The sequence below is a fragment of the Perna viridis genome, chromosome 12, assembly GCF_037379345.1.
Source record: "Perna viridis isolate PV_CMFRI_1.1 ecotype Kerala chromosome 12, ASM3737934v1, whole genome shotgun sequence".
Taxonomy (NCBI): Eukaryota; Metazoa; Mollusca; class Bivalvia; order Mytilida; family Mytilidae; genus Perna; species Perna viridis.
The window spans coordinates 18,402,962-18,415,251 of record NC_142456.1 but is presented as its reverse complement, the minus strand read 5'-3'; the positions used below and the strand labels follow the sequence as shown (position 1 = coordinate 18,415,251).

The 12,290-nt window shown below is 32.7% G+C and overlaps 1 protein-coding gene across 5 annotated transcripts in view; it reads left to right on the top strand.

Moving 5' to 3' along the window:
* The window catches only part of LOC148601542 (uncharacterized), a 137,142-nt gene that overhangs the window by 35,383 nt on the left and 89,469 nt on the right, over positions 1-12,290 (top strand). The gene's annotated exons all lie outside the window — the stretch shown is intronic.

The following is a 12,290-nucleotide window of genomic DNA, read 5'->3' as shown; positions in this document are numbered from 1 at the left end:
ACCTGTCTAAACCAAACCCTGAATAATCTAAAAACCTGTCTTAACCCTACCCAGAAAAATCCTTAAACCAGTCTTAATCAATCACTTTTACAAATTTGATTGTACCAGTATTAGTTTAAATGTATTTTAACCTTGGTAAACTGAACACCTGTATAAACCAAACCAAATGAAGGGGTTCAGTTTAGACAGGTTTCACTGTATTTGATAATATAGATAGTAGTGATTTACCTAATGTTCCCAGTGTAAAAATTTTTGATAATACACACTGTGAAAAATAAATTCAGTAATTTCACTCTTGCATTTACTCCTGCCAGATGTGGCAATATGAATATCAATCCAACATTCACAAAATTCAAAATTTTTGTTGAAAATAGCAACAGATAATGGTGGAAACCTATATAGTTAATAGGATAATCAATTGGTTATTGTGAATAACCAAAATATGATCACTTTTGCCAAGAACACATTAAGATTTAATTCGTGTGCAAAATGAGTTCGGCACACTTGTTAAATCCAGGCATTCTTAGGCACTGGTGATAATATTTTGGTTATTCACTTTATCTGATTTATTATCTTTTTAATATTTCATGTATGAAAGAGTCTTCAGTCATTGATATCTTGGGGGAAGGTTGAACGGATATATTTTTTTATAAAGTGCAAATTTTGTCACTTGACAGTAGTTTAAGCCAAAGGGTGAAAGTTAATTTAAGTGAAATAATCTTCATTGCAGTTCTACATGTGGGGCATACAGATTTTTTGTCTGTTTTAATATCCTAACATTAATTATTTACTATTTAAGTGTTTTTTCCATTTGATGATATGTTTTTTTTTTTTTAATCCAGTTAAAAAAAAAGAACAAAAGAATTCTATCAGTATCATTAAAATACCCATGCTTGTAAACTTGTAAATACATGATTTGTAATAAATTTGAAAAAAAAATTAGTGTTATATATAAAGCAAAGAAACTTTAACTGTATAGCTCAAATGGATTTAAAAAGTGGAACTTTAAAAATGATGATATGAAGAAATGAATACAATTTACTCCAAATATCGCTATTTATTGTACATGGAACATTTGCCAATACTTGGGGGTGGGGTGTTTCATTTGTTTGAATTGTGTTTTCCATTTTATTGGCAAGTTTGGATAATTTTGTGCTTTATTTGGGCGTAAATGATCAGTGATAGCTTTGATTGGACCACTCTTCTTCAGCACCTTTTGATTACATTGTATTTTGGTAGTTTTTAGTATATACTGGTATATTTAGGTTTAAGTGTGAAATGAGGCATCCATGTATGGCTTGTATGGCATGGAATATTGTACATGTCAGTTTGGTTTCATTTTATTCCAGTGCTTTCTTGTTAACTTTCCTTTGCCTTGGGTTTCAAACCTGGGATCTATGTATGTAGTTGTGCTACTGGGATTCCTACTTCCATTTTATACATTCCTGTTAATCTTTGGAACAGTTCATGTGAGAGATTCTCCCCCATTTGACATGCTTTCATGTGGCAGAATTTTACATGAAAGTAAAAAATGTTATGAACAATTTTCAATTTTTTTTTCACAGAAAATATAGTAATTCTAAAATTCAAAACCTCCCACTAATGTTACATTTTTTTGGTGGGAGATTCTGAAGTCTCACCCCCTAATGTTGGAGGGTTAACAGGTATGTGTATGGAAAGGCATCCTATTAATTTCCTTCAAATTTAGTACATACATGTATTTAGTCCACAGGAATATCGAAAACTTTGTGGAACAGGTACTGGTATGCCAAATTTGTATTGCCCTTGTTTTTCTGTAGGATAATATTTTCTTCATTATACAGGAAATGTTTTTCTATAGGATAATATTTTCTTCATTGTACAGGAAACTTAAGACAGACAAGTCAATATCTTATTGGTCTTTATACAATAGACCACTCCAGATCAATTGGGTTACTGACAACTTATTAAAATAGATTATTCACTGGTTGAGACATATAATAAGAATTTATCACATTTCATGCTGAAATGAATACTTGATGCTTATCATTGGTTTTGGTTAAATCTAAGATATCCATTGATTAAGAAAGATCTTCAGTGCATCTGCAATGCTATTACCTGTATTATAGAACTAAGTATTTTTAGTTCACCTGGCCATAGGCCATGTGAGCTATTGCTATCATTTGGTGTCTGTCTTCTTTGTCTTTGACATCTTTTCAAACATCTCTTCTTAACTACTGAGTGGATTTGAATGAAACTTATCTTGATAGTTCCTTAGGGTATCATGCACAAAATCCCTGGTTGGATATTGGATCTGTGAGAAAACATGGCCACTGTTACTAAAAATAAAACATAAGGGTCAGACAGCAGTTTTTTGCAAATACAATGTATCTCCAATCCATTTGATTTAAACAAATTCTGACATGGGGTAAAAGTGTTCAGCATGATAAGATCTTTCTTTGGTCTAATTTTGGTGAAAGTCTGTTGACCCATGTTGGAGTTATTGCCCTTTTTGGCATTATTGCTGTTTTTGATGTTATTACTTTTAAAAATCTTCTCAAAAACTACATTACAGAACTCAGTGAAAGTTGGCATGTTTGTATCTTAGGGTATCCTGCACAAAAAGAATGTTTTGATTTTTGATCTGAGAAAAGTCATGGTGTTACTAAAAATAGAACTTAGAGGGCAAAATACAGTTTTTTGCAAATTATTTAAAACCGTTCCATTTAGCGAAATTCTGATGGAGAGTAATTTTGTCCACCATCAGAAGATGGATATATGCTGATATTCTCAAAATGATTTGTTGCCAGATGTAGGAGTAAGGGCCCCTAAAATTGATATTTTTTGTGGTATTTCATGTGTACAACTTTGTAAATCTTCTTCTCTGAAACAGTGCTACAAAATTTAATGAAAGTTAATTTTACCCCACGTAACGAAGTTGTGGAGGGTATAATGCTTAATGCTTTTCATTCATCTGTCATTCCGTCCATCAGTCTGTCCGTCAGTCCATCTTCAGTTTTCCGGGCTTTTTTTTTAATGCTTGCAGATATTGACATGATTTTTGGTATATACGTTTACCATGATAAGTTACAGGTCGAGTATAACTTTTGTTCCGCTCCAATGATTTTTACCGAAATTACGGCCTTGAGGTTAGCAAAATTCACAGAAATAACTGTTTTCTGGACTTTTTTTCTGAACACTTGCAGATATTGACATGACTTTTAGTATATAAATTCACTATGGTCAGCTACAGGTCAAGTGTACGTTTTCTTCCGCTATGATAAAATTTACTTTGGAAATTTAAACTCGAATAAATCACAGTCTGGAGTTAAAAACTACTATTTTGAGTAAGAGAATCTATTTAGAATATAAAGATCTAAATCCTGAAAAAACACCCTAATTCCTTTTTTTTCGGGGTCGTTCTTCATGTATTTCTCTGATGAACAAATTTACTTGAGTATCCACCATGTGGTCGCGTGGGGTATGTGAGCGTGCTCACTAATTTTCTTTATTTGTTTTTATGGTATCCTGCTCAAACTGATCATTTAAAATTTTTCAGCGGTAAAAAAACATGGCCATATTTACTAAAAATACAACATAGGGGGCAAAATGCTTTTTTTCTGTTTTTTTCCTCATCTATGGAAGAATGATGAAGATATTGAAAACATGATATTTTGCTGCTCCACTTGCTTCGATTTCAATGATTTTAAGTTTTTGTAGGAAACATTGTGTTCTAAGTTGAATGGTGATAGTGAAAGTGTGTACTGGGTGGCAATATTCCTGCTAATTTTTATATGTACTTGGTTTGATTTCAAGGATATTTGGTTATTATGTAAATATGATCTCGGGAGTTGAATGGTGATGATGAAAATGTTGTATAGCCATGGTTCAACTTCATTTTATGCATTTTCAGCAGATGTATACTGGGGTAATGCCCCCTAAGACCTGGTGGCATAGGAGGACCCCTGCCTAAATTTTTTTCAAAGGTTCTGAAAACACTTATAAGGCATTTCCAATATTTTACAGTGCCTTTAAGGTTGAACTGAGAAATCATCAGTAAATGCTCTTTTCAGCAATTATTTGTTAAACATGGTAACAAAGCATGATTCCTTTACGTACTTAGTTAATTGGGCATGGTTTTCCAGGTGAGTGGTTCAGGCTCTTCGAGGGCTTTGTGTTGCAATTGCTATTTTTTTAGATTCTCTCTGAAGAAATATTAATTTATGATTTTCCTTCTGGATAGATGCGTGTCATTACATGGAAATGATATGACTTTTATGGTACTCTATATATTGTTCCCTTGTCCGTTGTAAAACAAATAAAATAAGTATACACTGTGAATAAATACTATATTATCTGCCATCAGTTAAAATTTTCGGTAAAAAAGGACGTTCCTTAATGGCGAAACTTTTTGTGGTATAGTTTTAAGTTCAAGCCATTAAAATGTTATTATATTTTCACTTTAACTTCGATTTTCCAAAGATGAGAAAAATAAATCCCTAAAATGTGGAGAATGAACTTGGTACAGCCTACCTGTGTTGTAGGAGGTACATGTAGTAGATTTGAATAGCCAATTAAGCGACTTGGCTACTGGACTAATCCATAGCCAAATTGGATTGGCACGGGCCTGTCATCAAGGGGAAATTCCTGCCCTCCCATTACATTTTAAAGGCAATCTTAATCTTGTCTGATTTTGAATTTATAAATTTCCTGTTATATGAATGCCTTATTTTGCTATTAGAATAAATCACTTATGTATTGTTCTTTCATCCAATGTATTACATATTAAACAAGGAAGTCATTTTCTGCATCTCTACTTTGTATCATCTGTCTCATTAAATATTAACACATTCAAGTGAGGGAAAAATCTTCTTGGTATTTTGCTATCAGATCTGGAAGAAAATAATCTGTTGCATTAATGAAATATTAACCAGGAATTCATACTTATGGCTAATGTTACTGGTACAAGCAATATGTTGGCTTTTAAATATTGAAGAATGATGAATTCAGTGCTGTTTATTTTCACTTTAAAGATGACTTCGTGAGGTATATCAGTCACCAGAATAATTTGACTCTTAAAAGCAAAAAAAAAAAAAACATGATAACTTTAACAGCACTAAGACTTTTTTATGTAACCTCCATGAACTTAAATTTCCTCTCAGGTTTTACACTGAGTCTTCATTAACCTTGCACTTATAATGTTGTTTATTTCGGTGAACTCCATTGGTCTTACTGTAGTTATTCACTGGACTTGGCCTTCAGTGTCTGAGTAGCATGATAGGTAGAGGTGAGTATCGTGAGAAATTACACAATACAATACATATCATGATATCTAGAACTCCTTCCAGACATTTTATTTTAACCCTAAAAGGTCATTTGCAATAATGTTTTCTTCACTTGTCAACTACAACGACTTTTGCCATATTGGCAGTACTAAAATGAAGACTCAGATCAGAAATATATGATTAAAGATCCAGTTAGGAATCATGATTCTGGATGTTCGATACAGTACACAATCATACATGCTTACCATCAGTACAATTGATTTACAGGTGAATTGATACCTCTGTGTTGGCAGGTGTCTTGCCAGAGGAAGGAGCTACTTGTCCTTCTGGATCTCAAAAATTTTAGTGGAGTTTATGATGGTTGTTTTTTCAGTTCACTTGTTCTGTGTATGTTTTCCTTTGACATTTCAGGAATTGTTTTACTCAATGATCACCAGTTATTTATATCTTTGTTATTTCTACTTATTTTCCATAATTCTGTTTTGACTGTGACATCACTGTCTCTGTTTGGCAGTATGGTGTTTGTTGTCATGTAAATCTACCCTACACAATTTCCCTGATCCATCCATCTGTGCATCATTTTGTTTGTCTGAATTTTGCAATTATCTCAATTCCTAATTGTTGGTTAATGGTTCCAAAATTTTGATGGGTGGCTTTTCATAGATGGTGCATACCTTGTTAGCCTCTTTGATGGCTGTCCAATATTAAATTCCTGTTTTTAAGGACTCTGTCATATTTCACTACAATTCCGTGGAGAAGTATGCCAAATGAGTTGGGTATACCTAACACAACTATGTGTAAAGCTGGAGGTAGTATGACATTGTAGTAAGAATATGCATGCTATACTCTTGAAAGTCAAAGCTGAACTCTTACAGATTGTATAAAAAAGATCAAAATGAAAGGGAGACAGATTAGTTCTGCTGAGATGCACAGTTTAATGGGTAAAATATAGTGTAAATGACTAGGTGATGAAATATTAGAGCATGCATCAATTTGCGCTAAGAGATGCATTTGGCAGGTGTTGTACAATGCATGGTGTGGTGAGAGCAGGTTTTAATGGGTAGGGTTTCATTCAGCAGCTGTTTTTAAATGTTGTGGGTTTTAACACACACATGTATGAATATTAATGATAGTGATTTCTGTCTTTGTAATATTGGCTCTTCTAGTTGTCTGTATGTCTGTCTGTTGAAAGAGCTATACAGCAGCTGTTATTTGAATTTTGGTTATTTATTGGTCTGTATAATATGACCTACGCTTTTCTATTATTTCCTTTTGATCTACAGACAGCTAAGATGATATTAATTTGGAGCCTCTCCTAACTGTCTTATAATATGAGTTATGAACATAAGTTAAAATATTGAAAATGAAAGATACAAGAAATATCCATCCAAACAATTACTCAATATTAGCTTCCATTAAAGAAAATGTTCATTGAACTCTATTAAGGCAAAGAATGAATGGTATCTCTCATGAATAAAAGTCATTATCGTTACTAAACTAATGTCTTCTTTGATTTAACAGATGATCAGTAATTCAGCTTTTATAGTCTTCAATCTTAGCTAGATAGTGGTGAATTCTTCTGCTAATTTTAAGGAGGTAGACCTATGGTAGGGGATACAACTCATACAAATCAATGGAACGTTTTGTATTCAGCATTTTACATGAATCTCATGCAAGCTTCAAAATAACTTGGACTGATTTCATTCTGTTTCATAGAAAACCTTGATGGGCTTTGGTAAAATGGAATATGATACAAACATATCACTGATTTCAAGAGTTATGTCCCCTACCCTAGGTCTACCTCCTTAAGGTGAGCCAACAAATAATACTTGTTTCTTTATTATCAGTTCAGAATCTGTTTTGATTGTCTGTATTTAGTGTTTTGTACAGATAGGCACTTAATAATGATTGGTTAAGTTTTTTAGATGTTCCCAAGTTGACTGTCCATATGGATCCAACTTATTTTAGCCTTAATGGGCAAAGATGATTCTTATGCCAAATTAGGATCCTTTCTCTTTAAAGTTATCCTGTGCTCTAGATTGCTTTGTTTCTTAGCATTTCTAAACTAGCTATAGTGCTATTTTTTTCTTAGAATCATTCTAAAGACTTTAGCAAATTTTTAACTTGAGATTTTTTTTCATGAAACCCAGGCCAGACACTGTAAGAAATGGTAAATTCACAAAGGTAGATTGACCCTTAAAATATTGTAAGATGACATATTGAAAAATAATCACAGTCACTTTTTAAAAAGTTTACTTAGTAGAAGTGCTTATAAAACCTGCTAATATATAAACTGACTATTGATTTTATTAGCTCACCTGGCCAAAGGCCAAGTGAGCTTATGCCATCACTTGGCGTCTGTCGTCGTCGTGGACAAATTTTAAAAAATCTTCTCCTCTGAAACTACTGGACTGACAGGTTTTAAACTTGGCTTGATTGTGTCTTAGGATATTCTGCATAAAATGACCGTTGGGATTTTTGATCAATGAAAAAACATGGCTGTTGTTACTAAAAATAGAACATAGGGGTCAGATTGCAGTTTTTTTCAAAGAACTCAAAAACCGTTGCCTTTAGCAAATTTCTGGCATGGTTAAAATTGTTTAGCATCATGAGATGGACCTATGCCAAAATTTTCAAAACGATTGGTCAACTGATGTAGGAGTTATGGCCCCTGAAACAGTTTTTTTTTTCATTTTTCGCATTTGCAACTTTGTAAATCTTCTTCTCAAAATCCATTGCACAGAGTTCAATGTTAGTTGGCATATATGTTCCTTAGGGTATCCCACACAAAATGACCGTTGGGATTGTTGATTCATGAAAAAGCATTGCCGCCATTACTAGAAATAGAACATAGGGGTCAGATGGCAGTTTTTTTGCAAATAACTCAAAAACTGTTGCCTTTAGTAAATTTCTGATTGGGTAATATTGTTTAGCATCATGAGACGGACATATGTGAAAATTTTCAAAACGATTGGTCAACTGATGTAGGAGTTATGGCCCCTGAAACAGTTTTTTTTTTGTATTTTTGCATGTGCACACAGAATTCAATGAAAGTTGACATATATGTTCCTTAGGTATCCCACACAAATTGACCATTGGGATTGTTGATTCATGAAAAAAACATTGCCGCCATTACTAAAAATAGAACATAAGGGTCAGATGGCAGTTTTTTTCAAATAACTCAAAAACCGTTGCCTTTACCAAATTTTTGGCATGAGTAAAATTGTTAAGCATCATGAGAAGGACCTTTGCTGAAATTTTCAAAACCATTCATTGACTAATGTAGCAGTTACAACCCCTGAAACAGTTTTTTGTTGTTTTTTCACATGTACAACTTTGAAAATCTTCTCTAAAACCATTTAAGATCATTGGATGAAAATAAGCATAATAGTTCTTTAGTGTATTGTGCTCAAAATGGCTGTTGTTATTTTTAATCCGTGAATAGATATGGCTGCCTATACTGAAAATGGAACTTAGGGGTCATAAAACAGGTTTTTGAAAAAAAATTCAAAAATTGTTGCCTTTAGCAAAATTCTGGTTCAGGTCATGAAAATGCTATGAATAATTATAGTTGATTTTAACTGAGCCTGTCTCATTCCTCAAGTTTTTCAAATAAGCAAATGGTTAACCAGGTGAGCGATTCAGGCTCTCTTGAGCCTCTAGTTTTACAACACTTTAATTTAGAAGTAATATAATTATGTTTTAAAATGACAAAACAATTTACCGCTGAAATTACGTAAGTTCCCATTCACTAACGGTTGTAAACTGCACTTAATCCAAAACAAATATCTTCTATCTTAATTTATTTTACAATAAATGGCTCATTCTATAATGCCAGGCGAATCAAACTTCAACAAAAAATTTTCAATATTAGGCCAGACAAAAACATATTTGTGTTGTTTTGGTTACTGGGAAAGAAGTTGGATGTTTGTTTTAATTCGTGTTATTTTTAAATAGAGAAATATCATTTATTTACATGTAATTGTGGTTTGCCTTCGTTTTTTATGAAGATTGTTTGTTTGTTTGTTTGTTGGAGTTTAACGCCTGAGCAGCAAAATTTCAGCTATATGCAGGCAATGAACATGAAGTGGATGATAAAATGAACATGAAATTTTTTTTTTATGAGGTATGACGAAGAGAAAAGTGTAAGCATGCAGTTTATTAAAAAATTTCATTTTTGATCATTAATAAAGCATGTTATTGGTAAGTGGAAGAAACTAGGGAGGTAAATTAACCTGAACCACTCTTTTTTTTAATTTGGCCTTTTACAAAGCAATATTCTTCTGTTTACATAAGTTGAAGCTTTCTGTCTTGCATCGCTGAAAAATTTATAATATTCTGGCATTATAGTTTGTCTTTATAATCATCAAAGGCACCATGTTGCAATTAAAGGCTGCAGTTCTGCCATTCTTTTCATAGTTGATGCTGGAAGGGAAATGATGTGTGGAATACTTTGTGCAAACAAATAATTTCATGGTAATCTGGAAGGTAATGGTATTAACAGAATGTAAATTTGACATAAATTATTGACAATTTTACAGAACTACTTTGTAGTTTTCAACAGTCAAGAATTAAGTGCATAAAGTGTGGAATAGAAGTTGATAAATCTTATTTTCCTATTTGAGTGTTCTGAATAATGTTGTAAATATACTGGGTTATGATATATTGTGGTGAAAACTGTTACCTTTGTGAGTGAAGATCTGACTACAGCAAGACATATAGTTACTTTAGGGAATAGAGTTGGTCTTCCTTTGATTAAATGACTTCCTTAGGTAATTAACTAGACCATTGACAATAATATTTAAATTTCCTATCAAAGAAAGTTCAAATCTCTTTGTTACCTGTCCAGGCCCCAGCACCACACAACTTGGAAAAAAAACTCACGTCTGAGAAAATCCTTAACTGGTTGGTTGTGACGGCATTGATTTGAAAGATGTTGATTGGAGTTATCATGGAAGATAATAATATTCTCAGACTTAAGTATTTTCATTACTTATGTGTTACTGGTGCTGACAAACTGCACCAGGTAATGGTCAGATCAACTGTATTCCGTGAAGTTAACTGTGTTATTTGCTGTAATAAGTTAAACTCTCAAAGTGAAAGTTTAAATATGAAATGCATAATGAGATCATCCTATCTGCTCATTTGTCCTTATGGTAAAAAAAGGGGGAGGCAGTACAGTGAAACCTATCTTCACCAAACCTGGAAAAATACGAAAATCTGTCAAAATCAGGTACTTCTTTGAAGTCCCTTTGTATCTATTTTAATGTATTTTAACCTGGGTAAACCGGTCCTTTCTAAGTCCAAAAGGGATCTGGTTTAGACTGGTTTCTTGAGACTTGTTATTTTTACATTGACCCCTTTCTAAACTTAACAGGATAAATATAAGATAATAAAATGTACAGGTGGTGTACTTAAGAAGGTAGAAAATTGTAATAGGCAGATTTATTTCTTTTAATTTAAGTTTGTTTTAGATAGGTTTTACTGCATATTTTAACTTTGGACCTGTAGAAAAGAAACAATAGTTTTACCCGTCTATTTGTTCTCGGGTAGCCTGGACCAATTCTTTGAAGGAAGACTCCCTTTCTTTTGCCTTAAAATTAGACTCCTAGGCAAATGACTTTCAGAGACATGATTGAACATTGAAGGTAATGTTACAGTATTAAGTAGAACTCCAGCTAAGAATCATGCAAAATGTGATTCATGGGTGAAAAGCCAACAGTTTTTTTTATATTTTGGTTGAATTGCCATAGTGAACAGGAATGAACATTCAATTTTTCATATAACCTGTGTTCTTAGGAGATAGAAATTAAATAGAATGCACTGTAAAATTCAAAACTAATGGAGATGACACTCAGTAACTCAGTAAATGACACTCAAGTACAATAGAATCTGTTGGATTTTTTTCAATGTTGGTTATCTTCTAAGAGCAGGCAGATTTGAATGAATAATTATACATTTCATAATATGGACCCATAAAACAACTTAATTACAAAAGTAAAAATATGTAGCCTTTTTTTGGCATGTATAACATTTTTAGATTTTGCATGATTCTTACAAAGACAGCTACTTAAAAACAAAGATTTGTATAAACTTCCATATTAGCTTAATATATAAATTGTCTATCAATTATGAATTCAGCTTAATTTGCTTTTGTTTTATGATTTATTTTACTGCCTTGAAAAGGAATAGACAATTCTACCTTAGGCTAGTCACTTGGAGCTTACAAAAATGACAGAAACATGTAGACTACGTTTATGTCCAGTGATCTTCCAACCCTTATTTTTAGGCCTATTCCTTAATAGAAATTTGCAAAATATTTCCCGAATTTTTGTACATGTAGTGAAATTCCCAATCTGACTTGAAACATGGTCTTAAGATTTGTACATGATTAAAATGGAGGTTTATGAGATGTACAAAAGTACTGTATTAAATTTCTCCTTCAGAAGACACCTCAATGCAAACTGCAATAGTCTTCATCTAGGATTTTAATTGATTTTTTTATACTGTACATTGTATAGAAATCCTTGTCCTCATTTCCCAAATTCACAGTGTTCAAGCCCCTTTTCAAAACTGCATGGCACCCTGGCCCCTTCCCTAAAACATTAGGAACATCATTGATGTTAGAAATGACAAGTTCTTGGAATGAGCTGGTTAGAGTACCAACTTAGGATTAGACAATTCTTGACACCTTAATATTCAGATGTTAGCACAGACCAATATATAACAAGTAAGTGCAGATCTGAATTCTCCCAATTGATCATATAGTCCATATGACCAAGTGGTGAATCTTGATATTTTCCTATTCAACATCTCATCTCAATTTTGTAACGTTACAAATCAATTCATCGTAAATAATTGAAATTTCTAAGGTGGTTTTCTTTGTGATGGGTCTCAAACTCTCATATCATTGATGAAATACTATATTGTCATGATAATGGCAGACTCTATTGGACTCATGTGAAAATACATCTTTTATAACTTAAGTTATTAAAGTGTTGAAATTTAAGCACTATGTAAATACTC